Genomic DNA, 15510 nt, shown 5'->3' with positions numbered 1-15510 from the left:
GAATTATTCATAACGATAATGATAGATATATAGGTATACGATTTCTGCAACTAAATGTGTGGGTATTTACGCGCTCCGCCCACGAGCCGTGTAATAGTTCGATTACAATTCATTCTTAGACGCTAACGATCTAATGCTCGCGTCTAAATATGATCAATACGTATTTGATAAAAGATGCTGCTTACGATGTTAGAATAGCCTTAATTGTCAGCTAGCTAGTTGTGGAAATCCAAAGTTTATGAGTCGCGTGACAGGAAACGTAGATGGCAAACGTCCCAGAGGACGCAGTCCTATGAGATGGTCGGACCAAATACGATCTTCTCTGGACATCAACTTCCACAATGCCCTTCATGAAACTAAGGATCGCAGTAGATGAAGGGAAATCGTACAGGAGAAACTGATGCAGCGGGGGAGTCACGACCCTCAGTAATGAGGAAAACGACGCGAGGAGGAGGATGAGTCGCGTAAACAAATAAGCACTTATTGTAACAAGAAGTAATTAATTTTGCAGGGATTTATGTGCTACAGACTGTTATTTGCACATTAGTAGGTTTGCGTGGCTTATAAATATACGAAAAAACAATTTCGTAGCAATGATTAATTGTGAGTTCACGTGTTGTTTTTACTTAGTTATTAATTTGAAACGAAATACGTATTTTATGGTTTACCATTATGATGTCGCAGTAATAAGACTGATTACGCGGACGGACTTACATCGCAGAAATTTAATTTTTGTCGTCCATTTATTAGACTAAAATGTTTTATGTGAAAATGTTAGCATAAAACTAGTTGATGGAGACGTATTCATAACATTCAACGCCTTTTAAACAGTAAAAATAGCAATAGGGCTATGAAATTCTATTGAAGATTTTTTTAAACTTCTATTTGAAGGCTCCGTATGAAACACGTGTACGTAAAAATAGATTTTTTTCCAAGAATCTGAGTGGAAAAGTCTAGAAAGTGGGGTCGGTGTACGTGAGCTGGATCCGAATGCCCCCTTAGCCTCTTTCTACGTTTACAAGCTCCCTAGAGGGAGGAGCCCAGTTATATTGAGGGAAATATTTTAAAATTCAGAGGAAATATCAAGGAAATAACTGGAAGCGTTTTTATTTAGAGGAAAAAAAAAATTGTTATTTTTGAATTTATTACTTTTTAAAGAAATGCTTTAATTGGTAGTGCATCTTACAGTTTAATCTCGTATTCGTTGTTTTGGTTCCACAGATTCGGTAGAATCTGGCGCCAAGTTCCGTTCAAAAATCCCGTTGTAAACGGAGCGCCAGACTACCGACTGTGTTTACTGTGAGCAGAACAGTTTTTTGAGGTTGCGAAATTTTATTTAATTCTACGGTACTTCTGGTTCCTAAATTGTATATTATATCAATCACTCACAACTTTATTTTACTGATATTAACTAGTTATATCAATTACAACAATTAATCTACTTGAAATTATTAATTTTATCACCACAAACTATGGCTCGCTCAAAAATTTCGATCCTGACTTTTTTCGATGTAAAAAGTGACATGCCACAGACTATAAATAATCGAGATTCGAGAATGGTAATCTACGGCCGCCAGGGTGCGCTGGAATTATTCCTATTTGTAATGGATTTTATGACCTGGTAACTGAGACCTTTAAGTCATGTCTTATTTTAATTTATATTCATATTTTTATGAAAAATGATATTATGGAGTGAAATGAAATGTGATATTATGGAGTGAAATGAAATGAAGATGATTGATTTGAGACATTAATCAAATGGGATGAAATGAAATGAGATGAGATGATATGGAATGAAATATAATCTCAGTAAAATGGTGGTGGTCATTTACTAAGATCTCAGTGGACTTTTTGGAGGAAACCGAGAAGTTACGTACAGCGGCTTTGTTTAATTTTCCCACATTTGTGCACTTTCACAGATATTAAACAGTTAATAAACCACTATTATTACATATTTAAACCCGAAGAAACACTAAATAGACAAATTAAAACAAATCACACAACTTCACACCTCGCATTCCCGCCAAAAAGTCATTATTCCTACATAAACTGTAGCTTCAAGGGGATAGTTTGCAGTTCTTATTGAACGGTTTATACATTAAATAACGTTAATGTTGTTACTGTTAGTATTTTAGTTTTAGTACTGCCGAAGCAAGTACTGTTGTTACTGTTGGAGAAACAATTAAGTTTTGTAATGTAATACCGAAATACTTTACGAGATGGCGTTACAAAAAATCCCTTCCCAAAACTATAAAACCGTTGTGATTGTCTACGAATAATAAATAATATAATAACTAATATTTATTCGTAGGTGATTGTTTAAGATGCTATGAATATTTCGGTTTTGATTTCATCAAAATAACTTGAACTTTACTATTGAATTCCGAAGAAAATTCTAATTAAGGCTGAGTTAAGTTCAGCTTTTTATTTAAACCTCTTACTGTAGTTTTTAAATTACATTTATGCGGATTGATGTTTCAAGGCTTTCAGATTTTAATTTTAAATTCTGAAATAATTAAGAACAGCGTCATCTACCCTTCACATTTGAAACAAAATTTAATTCGGTTTAAATTTGTAAAAGTTGATGTTGATTATTATTACACTGTAACGCAGCGTTCCGTTTCGCGGGGCAACAGCAGCCAAAGGGAATGTGACTCAGGTCCGTGCCGCGACGACCCACCCAGCGCTACCCGCGCCCGCGCATCTGTTGCATCATTCGCACCCCCAATTAGTGCGCGCCAGACTTTGAAGCGGAATACACGCGTCCCCGGTCGATACCGGAACTGACAACCCGAGAGTCTCATGCCAGTCGGGCACCTAACATTAAACTGGCAGCCCAAGCGCGGGCCCTTTAACTAGTATTTCGGAGTGAATCTACGTAATTACGACACGTACTCGTCGTCAGTCACGGCGTCAATCCGATTTTCAAGACGTTGAAGAAGAAATTGGTTCAACCGCGGGACCGACGCCAACATTTACCGCAAACAACATGGCGTCATTACAAGAAAGTCAAATGGCAGCATTCGAACGCCTACTCGACCGAGTTTTTGAGCATAAAACTCAACTCGAATCATCAGCAACACCGACGTCGGAGCCGACATCGCCGCCTTCCTCGACGCCCGCTCACCATTCTGGGAACTTCGCGTCATGCACGGCGCGGTTCAGCGGAGCGCCCGGCGACTCACTCGACGGTTTCCTTGACGCGGTCGAATCATACAAAGATTGTGCTGACGTAGGACACGCCATCGCGTTACGAGGACTCTCGATGTTACTAACCGGAAATGCAGCCGTGTGGTGGCAAGGCGTTAAAGCTAGCATCACTTCCTGGGACGACGCTTTATCATCGTTACGAAGCGCTTTCGGTGATTGCAGACCGCCCCATCGAGTCTACTTAGAGCTCTTCAAAATGTCGCAAGGACAAAGAGAGAAGACGGAGATCTTCGTTGCCAGAGCACGAGCCCTACTAGCTCGACTCCCACCTGGTGACCTTAGTGAGAAAGTTCAAATTGATATGCTTTACGGCCTTCTACACCGTCGTGTTCGTAAAAGATTAAGAAGAGACGAAATAACTTCATACGACACGTTATTAAAGAAAACGCGCCATATCGAGGACTCCATCTACGAGACCAGTCCGCCTGAATTTATTCATCATCCTCAGCGAGCGACGCCACGTTCATCGGGTAGTACCGTAGGCGAAGTTCCCGCCGGTGCTTCGACTTCGCAGCATACATATGATATGATAATAATATATAATGAAAATAATTATTATCCTACCGATTTTAAGGCGATTCTTCCTCCGCGCTTTTTCGGTACTGATAACAAGGTTAGACTTCAAAATTATTCTAGACTTAATCATAATATAAACAATAATATTAGTTCTAGGAATAGGCCCCTGATGCGTTACTCGAGTGGTACCGAACCAAAACATAGTTATTCCGAGGTACCAAGTGGCCGCGATAGGGTGACCATGATGAACGAAAATAGGGTGACCATGGAAAACGTCGGACATTTTTCGACGATTAATTCTAATGTGAAAAGTGTTGCCCAGAGTAACTCTACTGAGCACCAGGTTAGGTTAAGACCAATTTTAAGTGTTCAAATTTTAGGTATACGAGGTAATGCTTTGTTGGATACGGGAGCTAAGAGTAGCGTTGCCGGTGCGTTGCTTTATGAATTGCTGTTAAAGCATAACCATCCGTGTGAGGAAACCAGGCGTCGGGTGAGGCTTGCAGACGGTTCCGCGCGCATCCGCCGAGTTTTGCTCACTACTCTAGAAGTAAGGATAAGTCCCGAAAGGTCAGTAACCCTTGAATTTACTGTTTTTCCAGATGCTCAAAATAATGAAACTTTGCTTGGCATGGATTTTTTGGTGGCGGCAGGTATTGTGCTTGACTTTGCTTCATCCACTTGGCATTTTTCGGGAAAACGGGTTACCTATCCAATTGAATATGAGTGCCCTAAGCCATGCATGTTTGCTTCTACTGCTGACTTCCTGCGTGATGATAAGGGTTCTATGCTTGGCTCCGATGAACGGCAGCAGCTATCACATTTATTGCAGCAGAATGGAGACATCTTTAGGGTGGGGGAGCCCCAACCCTTTACGCCGAGCACCACATTGATACCGGTGATCATCCGCCTATATCGGTACCGCCGTATAGGCTCACTCCTGTGCTTCAACAGCGAGGAGAGGTTCTCGCAATCGATTTGTTCGGGCCACTGCCAGAAGGAGAGCAGGGGGAGCGATGGGTACTCCTGGTAGAGGATGTAGCTACAAGATGGGTAGAACTCTACGCACTTGTTGATGCCACCGCCGTGGCTTGCTCCCCAGTCCTACTGGAAGAGTATTTCCTTCGTTATGGCTTGCTTATGCGTCTAGGGGTGTAACACGTAAGTTCATGCCACGACGGGATGGCCCGTATCGCGTAGTAAAAATAGTTAGTCCTACAACGTACTTCATAGCAGACTTGTCAAACAATGTCATCGGCAAGTATGACACCGCGGATTTAACCCACTCTCCGTCAAATTCAAGTACGGATCCAATTATGCCAAAGAGGCAGAGAGGAAGGCCGCTTCTTCAGACTAACAGTCCCAAGTTGGACTCGGGACGCGTTCCCAACTTGGAGGGGGAGTATGTAACGCAACGTTCCGTTTCGCGGGGCAACAGCAGCCAAAGAGAATGTGACTCAGGTCCGTGCCGCGACGACCCATCCCGCGCTACCCGCGCCCGCGCATCTGTTGCATCATTCGCACCCCCAATTAGTGCGCGCCAGACTTTGAAGCGGAATACACGCGTCCCCGGTCGATACCGGAACTGACAACCCGAGAGTCTCATGCCAGTCGGGCACCTAACATTAAAACACTAATTAATTGAGCGTTTCATTAGCTTTTAAGCTGAGTGACTATTTATAATTTATCTTTATTAAGTAATAAATGAGCAAAAAATAATACTTAACAAAAAGATATGAAATCCGAACAAAAACAGTTTCACTGTAAAAAATTGCGCCAAGTCCACGTTTATAAAACTCATCTCAATAACATTTGCACTTTACAAAAAAAAGAAGACTTCAATAGCTTTCATTCTCTACAAAAATATGTGAAATACAAAAAAATACCAAGAAACCGTCATAAAGATGAAAAAAAAAAAAAATTGTTGAAAATTTAAAAATAAAAAAATTAAACTTTTATCGTACTTGGCGCGCGTCATTGAGTACCCCAAAATTTTTCGGAAGAATTTCAACCCGAGAAAAAAACCATTTTGCTTTAATATACAGTGAAAGCTGAAAAAGTTACCCAGGTTGTCTTTTTCGCTCTTGTTAGCGTTTTATGAGAAATTGAGACAGAACTACGGTAATTTTCAACAGCTCTCACTATATACCTATGGGCTATTATATGCCAAATCGACCACTTTTGCGTTCGACCCCTTTAGATTCAGCTGAAACTTTATTATTCTTTTCTACCCTTTGAAAAACATCTTTGAGAATTTTTTCAAATGTTTTGAAGCCAACGTATACATACGTATCGACTCGTAAGTAGCTTGTATTTGTATAAGCGAACACGAGAGGGTGTTTAGTTCAAATCATAAAAGATGAGTGGGAAATGAAAAAAATTCAAATAACATACGTATGAGATGTTGATTTTACTTAACTTTTGTAAAACTTATTATGAAATAATAATTCATTAATTACATTTATGCATTTCATAGGTTGACCTACTTATAAATTTCTAAACATTGAAAGGATGTTCATTTATCCTGAAAAATTTGGGGTACTCAATGACGCGCGCCAAGTACGATAAAATTTTTATTTTTTTATTTTTAAATTTTCAACAATTTTTTTTTTTTTTTCATCTTTATGACGGTTTCTTGGTATTTTTTTGTATTTCACATATTTTTGTAGAGAATGAAAGCTATTGAAGTCTTCTTTTTTTTGTAAAGTGCAAATGTTATTGAGATGAGTTTTATAAACGTGGACTTGGCGCAATTTTTTACAGTGAAACTGTTTTTGTTCGGATTTACTATTTCCGAGAGAGTCCGGAAACCTTAACACTTTGACTGTCATGTAAGTTACCGGAGCCCTACACGGCGCATTGAAGTAATTATGTCGATTTCTGTTACTGGATTGCCTAACTTTGCCTTCTTTTGTTTGTTAATGTTTTAGTCTTCTAGATCTCTTAGAAATAGATTTATTCTCGGTATCTTCGGATTCATCTTTTCCCAGAGACTACGATATATTCCGGTGCCTTAGTAAGAAGATCGAATCGAGTGAAATCCACATAACTACTTCAGTACGTCACGTAGAGCACCGATGACCTACAAGGCAGTAAACGTATTACAGTTTTCGTGGTCACAAATCTTAATAGATAATTTAGTCTGATAATACTTTGAAATTGTAAGTCAGTTGCCTCATGTTGCTCAATCAAAATATGAACATTAGAATTTTATTGTAATATTGTAAAGGTAACACCTAAGTTCTAAGTAAGTTGCTAATTTTAAGATTTGCTCTCGAAAATCCTCTCTTCCGTTCCAGCTTTTTAGCACCGTGTATGGCAAGTTGTAATAAAATTAATAAAATTAGAATAAACGCGAATGTTCATTTTACAAGCCTTTATTTTATTTAGGTATACACATGTAATAAGGCGGAACATCACTCGAGAGGAAACTAAGCGATTTGGCTGATTCAGTTGTCAATTTAAGGTATATTAAAAATAAAAGTATGACAAATTTAAATAGCCTCAGATATTATACCCGAAAAGTATTTTTAATCTGAATACGAATTGAGTTAACATTTAAAATTTTATTTGACAGTTTCAATAGAATTATGAAATAAATAAATAAACAAAAAGATTTTAAAGAAGTTTCTTTTAATACTGCTCAACCTAAATTGACAGGGTGAAAGCAGAGTTTATTTCTCTGAAACATTAAATAATTAATAACAGTTTCATGAAAAAACATCAAAACACGAAACAAATGTACCTAATTTTATTTCAATATTAAGTAGGTATGTGACTACGAATTTCGAACACATGCGTCTTTATCGTCAGGAAAAACGATATAAAACATTTGCTCAATACGAAATCGGTCAAGGCTATGCGAAGATTACATTTTTTGGCATCTGAAGCAACCAACTAAGATTTTCTGCAGAGTATTATCGCTAAGCCTCAAGGATTATAAATAAATAAATCCAATTAATTGAATCTATCTCTTTGAATGATATCGACACTTCGGTTAAGTATCGAACATTTAAGGCTAATTAAATTCGTTACTTGCAAATAACAATATATACCCGAATTTGGTTAAGTCCGCAATATGATTTCTGCTTCACTAATTTGATATTCCCTAATGACGCAGTGAAATTCTAGTTACAAATTAATGTTCGTACTAAAATATACGCACAACACATTAACTAATTACATTTGGTCTTTAATTTTCTCTATTTGTACAATAGTGAAGCGAAGGCACGCGCCTTTTTCCAGCGTTTACAGCGAACATTCAATGATGTACTAACCAAAGCTATTACTAAACATCGACTATTAATGAACTACAACACAATAAGCTTTAAAACTTTGACATCTGTGGGTTCACAACGCAAAATAAAACAACAATTGTGGGAATAAATTTTATTATAGCGGGCATTTGTTTGGACTCAACGATGCGGACAACACACAGGGCAGATCCAACGTGAAAAGAAATGAAGACTGGATATAAAAGCGGGGAGTGGAGGGCCAGGTGGCAAGCGATACACGGGAAAACAAACTTAACGAGATAGAGTGACATTGGAAATAGGATTCACCAGTCTCTTTACATTAGCTGTGGTATTTGTTCAACTTGTTTAGCGGGTTCCGAAAATAAGCCACTTTCACTTTTTTTGTGAGTCGGTCTGTTTGAATTCTACGAAAAACTCTTTTAGATTAATTCATTAAAATTTTATTAGAATTATTCTGTAACGATAAAGGCCGGTGAAGAAAGACACGAAACACAAATGAAGATGTATGATGGGAGGTCAGAAGCTTGCAAGACAGTGAAGAATGAAGAGAAGAGAAGGAACGTACAGATGGTTGGTCTGTTCGTGGTCATTGTTGTCGTGTGCAGGCTGCGAGCCGGACCGCCGCAGCCGCCAGATGGCGTGGCGTGCCGCCACCAGCCGCGCGAATCCGTGACGAGCCACTCTCGGGAGCGCTACACGCGCATTCTATCACCGCGCGATCAACAAGTCTCGCGACACCCGACTAGACACGCAAAACACCCACACAGTGCCCGCTGACGACACTAGGACAGGATAAAAGCAGAAAAGGAGATAAGAGTCAAGGACGGCGTTCAACAAGTACGGAACCAGCCGGATATAATTCCCGTAAGCATAAGACTAGACTCCGTTACATTAAAATTGTACTTCTAACAATTAATAATTCAACAACAGTGTCTAAAAAATTGTGACACTACGAGCAAAAGCTAGCCTAAAACGTATTATACTATCACAACCGAATATCACAATAAGCGGTGGCAAGCGAAGCTTCGTGGACGGCGGCGACTTACGTAACACCAATATTTCAACTAACGTGTAAAACGTGCAAAATTTATCGATCACAGAAATAAGCCTTAACACTACGAGTCCTAATTGTGCCCGTTGGGATATTATGTAACGGAGCCGACTTGTGCGGGAACTGTTTGAAGGGTTGTTTTGAGGGACATGCGCACGGGTCAAGGGTCGGGCGAGCACTGTCTGCCGGTAGCCGCGTCGCCCTCCCCGCTCCCCTCTGTAACTCCCACCGCTTACCACCCCACACCCGCCGCGCCGTGTACTCCAGACTCCAGTTTGACATTTAGCATTCATCCAGCACTGAGCTCGAATTATATGAATATGAGCATCTATGGATTGAATCATTGAAATTGGAATCGTGAAAGAAATTTTTTAAGCTTTTTTGCTGCGACCAGATATGACAGGCTATTAAAGACCACGAGTCTGCTTCTACAAATAGTTTCAAGTTTGATTGTCAAACATGGGAAAGCTAATTGTTAGAGGAAAGATAAAAGCGATCTTGTCGAGGACTCTCGGAGCCAGTAATTTTTTTTATTGCTTAGATTGGTGGATGTGCTCACAATCCATCTGGTGTTAAGTGGTTACTGGAGCCCATAGACATCTACAACGTAAATGTGTCACCCACCTTGAGATATAAGTTCTAAGGTTTCAGTATAGTTACAACGGCTGCCCCACCCTTCAAACCGAAACGCATTACTGCTTCACGGCAGAAATAGGCAGGGTGGTGGTACCTACCTACCTACGCGCGGATTCACAAGAGGTCCTACCACGAGTAATTACGCAAATTGTAATTTTTGCGGGTTTGATTACACATATACATTACACGATGTTATTCCTTCACCGTGGAAGTCAATCGTGAACATTTGTTAAGTAGGTACGTATTTCATTACAAAAATTGGTACTTTACCTATTCATGAGTATTTAATAAATAATTAAAACAAACACATCCTCAGTTGTTAAAGATAAGGAAATAATTGAAAGTATGCAAGACAAAATTGGTCATTCTTATTACAAATTGGTTTTATCGAAAATATACTTTTTGAATATCAACATACTTTGTTAATAGATTTTCTACATTAATGAAATAAAGGAAAAATCCATGAAATTTTTGTGGGCAAGTAAAACAGTATACCCATCATAAAAATATTATAAACTAGCGACCCGCCCTCGCTTCGCTTCGGAAACATTAAAACACACATGAAACAAAAAAAAAAAAAAAAAATTCAAAAAAAGTAGCCTATGTTCATCAGGGACAATGTCGGCTTCTAATGGAAAAATAATTTTTCAAATCGGTCCAGTAGTTTCGGAGCCTATTCGAAACAAACAAACAAACAAATCTTTCCTCTTTATAATATTAGTATAGATGGAAGGCATATCACATTTTGTGGCGTACAAATGTGGAAACCCATAAATACTACAATCACTTAACGCAATTTAAAACATATGAACATAATTCAAAAATATACCTTGTTTTATAGCAAATAACTGGTCTGCTACTGCATCAGAGACCATAGATCAGTGATTCTCAACCACTGTTCCGCGGCACTTTTGTGTGCCGCCAAATTTCAAAAGTGTGCCGCCAAATTTTGCGAATATATATATAATAATGTTAATATTATTAAATTATATCATTTTAAAAGAAAAATATTTTAAGCATGAATATATATTTAAATCCACAAAAAAAAATGTATAGTATATTTTAGTTTATTTCGTATATAAAAATTTTTTGATAAACTATTTATGCAGTGTGTTGTAGTAAGTAAATAATTTTTATCTTTTTTTTTGTGTGCCGCCAAATTTTGAAATCGTTAAATATGTGCCACAACAAAAAAAATGTTGAGAATCACTGCCATAGATAGTATGATTGAAGCGAATTTTACCTACCGTGAAGCCGCCTTTGTTTCATTGAAACGAAAAAAATGAATATCCTTCAAAAGCACAATTACTTCGCCGCAAAAACGGATGCGCATGTCAACCCTTTTTTTGCAATTGAGGGATTACTGTTAGCCCGGAGGCCTTTCCAGTTTGACCACGGCAGGTGGGCGATCAAAGGCTCAGCCAAGAGTGATGGGATTTGCTAATAGCTGCTCGAGCGTCTCTAAAGGAGACCTAACAACTTAAGACCAGGATCTGATGGATCCGTAAGGACGTGTATTTACTGCTATGGTACATCACGTCTATGATCTCGCATGGGTTGACACCGATTCCGATTCGGTAGTAGTTTCATTTGCGAAACAGCTTCTCTTGAGTTGTTAGATCTCCTTCGGAGGAGCTCGGGCAGCTGTTAGCAAATCTCACCCCTCCTGGCTAAGCCTTTGCTCGCCCACCTGCCCTGGTGAAACTAGAAAGGCCTCAGGGCTATCAGTAATCCTTCAATCATAAAAAAACAGTAAATATTGGGAGTTTGGTAGTAAATTAAGACAACACCTAGTTTACATGGAATATGCCGAGGTCTGCTATGTAATATTAAAGGCTCACTCACGACTGTTCTTTTTTCTTCATAATAATATTTAAATTGATTCAGTCTTCTAAATTCTAAGCGGTTGTCAAAGCAAAATAAGAATCTTCAACTAAATCAGTATTTAATTTTTTGTTCGAGCGCCATCTAGGATTCGATAGCCAAACTTTTATAAAATTAGCTTTAGTTGAAAATACCGCTTTTCGGTAAACGGGAGAAAGCTATTTTAGGTTTATATCTAAATGTAGAAAATGGGCTAATCGGCGAATATCGGAGGCTATACAAAACGCAACCTTCACTTTGTCCTTGAAGGCTACCCTTTGTTAGCGGGACTAAAGAAAGCACTTTCTTTGTCCGCTTTGTTGTTGAAATGTAAGCATTGAAATAAAGCTAGGTAAGCGTAAATATGATTTGACGATTTTGTTGAAAAGGCGTTATAATTTACGTCGTTTTATAAAGGCTATTTCGCGAAATCCTACCTGTTTTGGAAGGATGTTTTTCTTTTATATAAATATTCCTATTATCTGTACCTATTGTATTTTAAGACTTGTTATTTACTAACCGTGATTATCTATCTCGTTTATCTAGTTAAATTTCAGTATTTATTTTTTATCCATGAATGAATTGTTAGTAGAAGATACAGGTGGAACGTTTTGGCCACATAACGCCAGAGACAGTCAAGCCGCTATTTATTGTGCTTAGTGCATTACTACAATTTAGAAGCTGTTGTTGTCGTTCATAATAATATAACAATATAATATAATAGTTGTTAAAAATATCATAAATTGGAAAACCAGACTGTAAATCAAATAAAAAAGATTTGGACAATTCTGGATAGTTTGCCTACTTGACAATAGATGTCGCTGATAATCATTTCTTTCATTTCAGTACAACAATCATTTTACTAATCATTCGCTAATTTGGAATATGTATAATACCAAGGTAACTATTATTTAGAGGAATATTAAAAAGTCTGTTTTGGATTCTATTAACAAAATGAAAGAAAAAAAATCAAAATCCGGAGTTTAGGTTTTTAAAACAATAAAACTTAATAGGTTCAACAATGTCATTATTCAAAAGCATAGTATAAGGGTTGCCACAAAGATAAATCATCCAAAAAACCTAAGCTTATTTTTAGAAAAAAAAAACATTCGACATCTAATTTATCCACAATCCCATAAAATAATATTTTAGAAGCGTCAAAATTCCGAGCCACGAGCTCAACATAATTCGCGGTCGAAGTTAGACAAAATAATTTCCGTTGCGTCCGAAGTAAGTTGGTTACTTGAAATAAACAATTGCTTTCACCGAATGTATTTTTGAACGAAAGTTCAGTAATTTATTGTAAGAGCTGTTCACAGTGTAACAACCCAACAATTTGGTTGTGTTACAAATTTTAGTAAAATAATTAAGGTTTGTACAGGGTGTTAGCCTCGCAATGTTTGGCATTTTCATCCTTTTTCATGTGTAGCAATTCTTTTTTGCCTGTAGATGAGTATTGGCCTTCTAAGTCTCTACGCGAAAACCACTTAAACTTCGATACAGTAGTTTGGATGCCCTTGTATAAAACGAATGGGCGTCCTAATATAGGACACCTTTTTTTTTAAGCTTTCCAGTCGATACCGCCGGCTTGCTTATGTTGATTAAGCCCGCGATCCATCTGTGGAATCCTTTTGTACTATAGTATTTTCTTCGGTTTTCGCCAATAGTAGGTAGATATATGTAATTAAAATTACATTTAGGGTTTAATCTAGCGCTTTTTATTCTTGTTATACTATTTCCGACTATTTGCATAACTTAAAGTTTTCACGGTCACGGAAGACTGCTTATCTATCTTCTTTTTGAAGTTGATTTATAAGTAAGATACATTTATGTGTTTTGTGTATATATTTTATTGATCCAGTGGTTGTTGGAATCATCAAATTTTGTACTTAAATTTTTTGTTTAGTTTGTTTTTAGGTTTAAATGCAGTGAAAAACCACTTAAAATAATATAATTTGAAAAGTTTTATAAAGGTAAGATCGATTCATACCAGTGTTTTTTTCGTAGGAAACTACAAATAGAAACATTAGGATACAAAATTCTTCAAAATGTATTATTTCTTCTTCTTCTCCATCGCTCCCTCATTGCTGAGGATCGTGACTCCGTTTCAGCTTATCGACTGCCAGCCTGCATCGGTTCCGGTCAGTTGCCTGGTGTAGTGCAGCGCTAAGTGGTCGGCTGGTTTGCTCGGAGATCTGGTCGGACCAACGTTTGGGGCTCCGGCCTCTAGGACGTTTACCTTCTACTTTTCCAGTGACCATCAGACGTTCCAAGTTGTCTACACCTGTGCGGGCAACGTGGCCAAAGTAGTAAACTAAAAAAAATGTATATACCTGGTCAGGTCATAAATTCTGTCACATGTTTAATGTAAAATAATTGAAACAAGTTTATTCATTATGTAACCATTCATATACCAAAATGAACTTAACAAAACATACATTCTTATGACACTAAAGTTTATTCAAAATGACCTCCGTGATTTTGAATACAGGCCTTCAATCTGCGCGGCCAGTCGTCTATCGCAGCACGAACGAGGTCCATGTCAATATCGGCGGCTACCTTAATCAAGGATGTCTTGAGTGACTCCAAATTGGGATGAGGCTTTGAGCACGCCTTTTCCTCCAAGTGTTGCCATATCTTGTAATCTAACGGATTCAAATCTGGACTGGAGGAGGGCCAGTCTTCGTGCCGGATGAAGTCGATTTCACGCGCCGCCAGCCAGTCTTGTGTGCTCTTCGCTCTGTGAGCTGGTGCCGAATCTTGTTGGAATACCCAGTGCCTGTTATTGAACATGGTATGAGAAACAGGTTCCACAAGGTTCGTCAGGACTGTATTTTGATACACAACTGCATTCGTTTTTACACCTTTCTCACAAAAATTTACCTCTGTTAAGCCCCAATAAGAAACTCCCAACCATACCATGAGCGAGGATGGAAAATGACCTCGTTGGACACGCGGAATACGGTTGCTCGCTTCTTCACTACTGTGTGCGTACACCTTATCATTTTGTTTGTTGTAGCTCTTTTCTACGGTAAAAATTTTTTCATCCGAAAAAAGAATTTCCCAATATTTTTTTCCCGCGTACCGCTTCAACAAAGCGCGGCATCTCTTCAGTCTCAGGTCCATTAGACGAGCATTCAAACGATGTCCTGTTTTTCTTCGATATGCCCGAAGCCCTAAGTCTTCATTTAACACCCTTTTCACCGTGATTCTGCTTAACCCCATCTGAAGGGCCAACAGTTTCTGCTTACGTTTGGGATTTCTTTGAATTCGCGCCTTCACAGCTTTTATCACTGCTGAAGTCCTAACAGACCGAGGGCGACCACTTCTTGACCTGTCATCTACACTAGAGTCTTCATTGTATCGTTTGATGGTACGATAAACGAATCTTTTGGTTGTATTCAAATTTTTCAGTATGTTAAAAATTTGAATTGGCGCGTAACCGCAACGATGCAACGCAATAACTGCAACACGGTCTTCTTTAAGCGTCCACTCCATATTTAAAAATGAGTAAAATTCTAAATGTATACTATTTTTATTTTCATGAACAACTCGAAATTAGAATTCAATAAACTTTTTTGTGGCCAGCATTCTAAAAGAAAAGTTTTTACTGTGTGACAATACTTATGACCTGACTAGGTACATACAGTATAAACGGATGCAATTCAGACATTTCAATTTCTAAATAAATAGTACACAATATATCAACGATTGTTAAGCATGTATGTATGTTTGTACGTTTGATTTTGTTAGCTTTAGGACATGGAAATGCAAATAATACACATCCATTTTTCAAAGCAACAAAAGATGACATATTGGATTTGATGTTGAGCTACAGATAGGAGCTTGGTGATTCGGGGCATATAAAATATTTTTTTATTGGTTAGAATATTTTCTCTGTTAATTTTATAAGGCATACAGTATGTTATTCATTTATTTTAAGGAATTCTCAACGATTCACTATGACAATTACTAAAT

The 15510-nt window shown here is 38.0% G+C and overlaps 1 protein-coding gene across 7 annotated transcripts in view; it reads right to left on the bottom strand.

Annotated features, from left to right (window-relative positions):
- The window catches only part of Ih (hyperpolarization activated cyclic nucleotide gated potassium channel Ih), a 265759-nt gene that overhangs the window by 127322 nt on the left and 122927 nt on the right, over window positions 1–15510 (bottom strand). The window lies entirely within an intron of this gene.

Source organism: Bombyx mandarina, chromosome 19 (assembly GCF_030267445.1).
Source record: "Bombyx mandarina strain Sakado chromosome 19, ASM3026744v2".
NCBI classification, from domain to species: domain Eukaryota; kingdom Metazoa; phylum Arthropoda; class Insecta; order Lepidoptera; family Bombycidae; genus Bombyx; species Bombyx mandarina.
This window is presented reverse-complemented; position numbering and strand designations above follow the sequence as displayed.